The 4,501-nt window shown below is 39.1% G+C and overlaps 2 non-coding genes across 2 annotated transcripts; both read right to left on the reverse strand.

The window, feature by feature from the left end:
- Positions 1-2,011: 2,011 nt before the first annotated feature.
- trnag-ucc (transfer RNA glycine (anticodon UCC)) lies at positions 2,012-2,083 on the reverse strand. The gene has a single exon. It is a non-coding gene; the product is annotated as a tRNA-Gly (tRNA).
- A 1,436-nt stretch (positions 2,084-3,519) lies between these two features.
- Positions 3,520-3,591, reverse strand: trnaa-ugc (transfer RNA alanine (anticodon UGC)). The gene has a single exon. It is a non-coding gene; the product is annotated as a tRNA-Ala (tRNA).
- Positions 3,592-4,501: the final 910 nt, after the last annotated feature.

A 4,501-nucleotide genomic window follows, 5' to 3' on the forward strand; every position in this document is an offset into this window, starting at 1 on the left:
CATTTTGCTTCTGGTTGTTTGCATTGTGTTAATGTAATGAAATATCTGTCAAGAAGCAAGCGGTGCTGTGCCATTCTGCTAATTTCAATGTGACACCAAGTAAATACGGGGCTAGTGATACCAACACCTTTAACCTATAAAAGGCAGCTTATGTAAGGGAGAGCAGTGTGTCAGGACTTATGAGATGAATCATCATCAATTTGCTAATTCTGAACGTTTTAAATCACTGTGACTTTTACTTTCCATAATCATTAGTTCAACACAAGCTTTCAGCTTTTTATGGATTTAAAAATGAAATCTTTGGAGACCTGGTATGTAAATGTGCCTGTCTCTAAAGCGCTCAAATTCTGCTGTTTAAATGTGCTTTAGGCTTTTATAACTAAAATATATACGGTTAAAATAAATACGGTGGCACGGTAGTTAGCACTGTTGCTGCACCACAAGAAGGTCCTGAATTCTATTCCAACATCAGGCCGGGGTCTTTCTGTGTGGAGTTTGCATGTTCTCCCCGTGTTTGCGTGGGTTCTCCCCGGGTACTCCGGCTTCCTCCCACAGTCCAAAGACATGCAGTTAGTGGGGATAGGTTAATTGATTAATCTAAATTGCCCATAGGTGTGAATCTGTGAGTGAATGTGAGTGCGAATGGTTGTCTGTGTCTTTATGTGTGACTGGGGACCTATCCAGGGTGTACCGCGCCTCTTGCCCTATGACAGCTGGGATAGGCTCCAGCGACCCTGGAAAGGATAAGCGGAAGCGAATGGATGGATAGATACATGTGACAGTCAACACAAAAAGCTTTTAGTGGATGATTATATTTTTTTATTTAAAGAAAGACCTCAAATATATATTAACCTGTTCAGCTGCTTAAACGCAAATATCTAGTCAGCCAATCAGATGGCAGCAGTAAAGGTGATTTAAGTGGCTTTGAATGTAGCATTGCCTTGTTAATGACAGAGGTCACAGGCGAACAGCCAGACTGCTTTGAGTGAAAGGCAACAGAAATGCAAATGATCTGCCCGTACAGTTAGCGTAGAAGAGCATCTCTGAGAACCTCAAACAATGTCGACAGAAGAAGACCACACTGGATGTCACGCCTGTTACCTAAGAACAGGAAACTGTAGCTACATTTCACACGGGCTTCAGCAAATTTGCACAACACATGATTGGAGAATTGCAGAATTTGGTATAAACAATATGAAAGCATGGCTACATTAAAAGAAAAATAGATGGTACTTATGTGTTATTTACTGCAATGCGGTTTGTTTTTTAACTGCATGCAGGGTTAGCAGGGTTTTATGTTCAGCATCCTCTTTGATTTTGTCAAACTGATGTTCTTACTAAATATTAGGCAATCTGAAACCAAAGTGATTGATATGTACAAAATTTCCTATGCAACCTGAGACAGTCAGACAGAGACAGAACAGAGTAAGAGGACCATCTGCTGGACACATGGTTTTATGACTGCACTATGCAGGAATACGAGGTTAAGTGTGCTCAGGATGTCCTCACCTTGATCCTCATCATATCATGCACACTTTTTGGCATTAAAATTTTTGCTCCTACTTTCACTCTATTTGGTAGTACATTTATCAATAAATACATTTTCATACTGAAGGTTAACCACACATTTTCCAACAGATTAACGCAGACAGCTGCTAAATTGTTTCAAAACAATTCAGAGGGTGTTTTGTATTTTCTACTTAGCTTTTATATTTATTTCCTTTTAACTTTTTGCTTTGAATTCAGTTTAGTTTTCAGTCTGTTTCCACAGTGAGATTTCTATTTTTTGTAGATGTTTAGTTTTAGTTTAGTTTCAGTTTTTGTCTTTATCAATTATTCTTGAATGGAGGGCATAATGTCAGAGGCAAGACACAGACTCACAGGCTTGTAGACGTTGAAAGTCTGCATAAAAACGTTTAACTGCAGCAACACTGATTCAGTGATGAGATTAGAGTAAGGCACCCTCCCCCAAAACAAAACGTTGCGCCAAGGATAGACACAAATCACACACTGCGATGGCCGGGAATCGAACCCGGGTCAACTGCTTGGAAGGCAGCTATGCTAACCACTATACCACCATCGCATGCAGTGCTTTGAAAATCAATGACTAACTGACCGAAACGCCCAAACCCTTCTGAGCTCCGAAATGAATCGCTGTTGTATGAAGAACATAGATCTAAAGTTTATGATCTATAAACTGTGTCAAACTCAAATACACAGTGGGCCAAAATTCAAAACTGGAACAAAGTCGCGGGCTAACATTAATATTTATTGAAAAAAATCTTCCTCTAGATATAAGAATGAATCTTTTCTTATGGACTTAAACAAGTTTTGCTGAAAAACTGAATATGGAATAAGCAAAGCTTAATGCTAAACAATATATATATATATATATATATATATATATATATATATATATATATATATATATATATATTAGCTGTATAATACCAGTAGGCCAGCTCTAATAGTAATTTGGTATCGGGCCAGAGTTTGACACCTATGATCTATATTAACTGATCAAAGTGTGTTTACCGTTCTCTGTAGTTCAGTTGATTTAGGGAGGTAACTTGCTGGAATAAGTAATGAAGGGAATTTTATTGCAATTACAACAATCCTAAACATCCCACGCCTTTCAGACACAGAACTTACTCTGAGTCTTTTCAGGAAGCGTAGCAGCTTTTTAACGTCAAAATAAGTCTTTGCGATGCTGCAGAAATGAATCTGACCATAAATCTGGCGCTAAATGTTCCTTTTGCTTAAGAATTCAAACCTTTGTAATGAAGTGGTATTTTTCACATGCTGTTCTCGTTTAAATTACCTTCATAAAACAGGGTTTCAACAGGGTTAGAACACATAGTGGTGAATTTAAGATTTTGTAGTCCGACTTAAGCACATTGTTTAATGAGCCTGGAAACAAAAGTGTCGGGACATCTTTAAGTTTCTTGAAGACGTTTCAACACTCATCCGAGAAACCGTGGACGGGTGTGGGTCATTATCAACAGTGGTTTCGGGTGAAGACCTTGCCTAGCTCTGTCATATGACTGAGGTCAAATGGCCAAAGATTTGAGTGGGCGTTCAGGCGCCTGGGAAGGGATCTCAAAACTGGATTATTGGTGGCAGACACTTGGTGTTGAAAGCCACCGCCTCTGTTCAAAGATGGTCGTTCACAGTGGACATAGATGGCTTCTTTCCCTCCTCTTTCAAACCATCTGTCTTCTCTGTCCAAATCGTGGACACTGGCATTCACGAAAGAGCGACCTTTGGTCTTCAGATACAGATGTACAGCTGAGTCTTGTCCTGTTGAGGTGGCTCTTCTGTGCGTTTATGAAGTGGCTGTTTGGTTTCTCCAATGACACATTGCTCTTTCAACACGGAGGACAAGCAGCGTCACGCTGTTAAGGGGATTAGTGTCATGACGTATATTCTCAGGGAACTGCTCTTATCTTCTCCCCTACCCATCCTTTGTCTCATTTAGGAGTTCGAGCAGCAGTGCGCTGGACTGCAGGCAAAGAAAAATGGAGATGCCGGGGATTGAACCCGGGGCCTCATACATGCAAAGCATGCGCTCTACCACTGAGCTACATCCCCTTGAAATGCCGTTTTCGACAACTCGGGTCAGACGGTGTAATTTGAGAAGATTGCACGACAATTGAAATTTGATTTCCTGTAATTTCCTTACTAATGGTAATACGTTTGGTAGACAGGTGGGTATCATCATCATAACAATGTGAACTTACTGTACAGAAGATGATGTTGCTATATATAGTAATTTTTATTTTGAGCCTGCACCTTATGATAGAACCTCTGTTTCACAGCCTGTAAATGTGGCTCATCTTATGACAGGCAAATACTAGACATGTATAGGACTGTTATTTCTCAACTACAATCCTCAGGAGTTCTGAAAGTACTGTGCAGTGTTTAGTTGGTTCATTGGAGGAAAGTGTTAATGACATACAAGCACAAGCACATGCAAAACAATCTGTTGTTGAATGTTTGTCATCAAGAGAAACCTCGGAAAAGTTGAATGTTTTGATCAGCTTGAAAATCCATTCTCATATCTTAACAGAATCTAAAAGGATGAGACATTTTGAGCAAGAATGAAAAATAGCTGAACCTGTAGAGCATGTTTTCCTGTGTGTTTTGATGTACTTAAAGCTGCTTGTGCATGATCTAAATAATTTAGAGACTGAAGAAATGATCAATGGTCACTTAAATGCATTTTTTATTGAGGATAAACTGGATGCTGTTGCACTGATCTGTGTAGATAATGTGGTGTATTATAGACCTTACAATGGGCAATTTTCAAATGACACTAATGACAAAATGTAGTAGTCCGATATTGTAGTTTTGTATATCTTTATGCGCTGTTTATTTGTGGTGTATCTGCTGTTTGAATACAGAGTATTTTGAACACTGTCCTGTTGTTTCTTTTAATGGGTAGCATGTCTGTAGCTGTGAATACATTCTAATTACTTGTAGCAGTAGAGATATCAGAGAT

This window comes from Neolamprologus multifasciatus, chromosome 9 (assembly GCF_963576455.1).
Source record: "Neolamprologus multifasciatus chromosome 9, fNeoMul1.2, whole genome shotgun sequence".
Lineage (NCBI taxonomy): Eukaryota > Metazoa > Chordata > Actinopteri > Cichliformes > Cichlidae > Neolamprologus > Neolamprologus multifasciatus.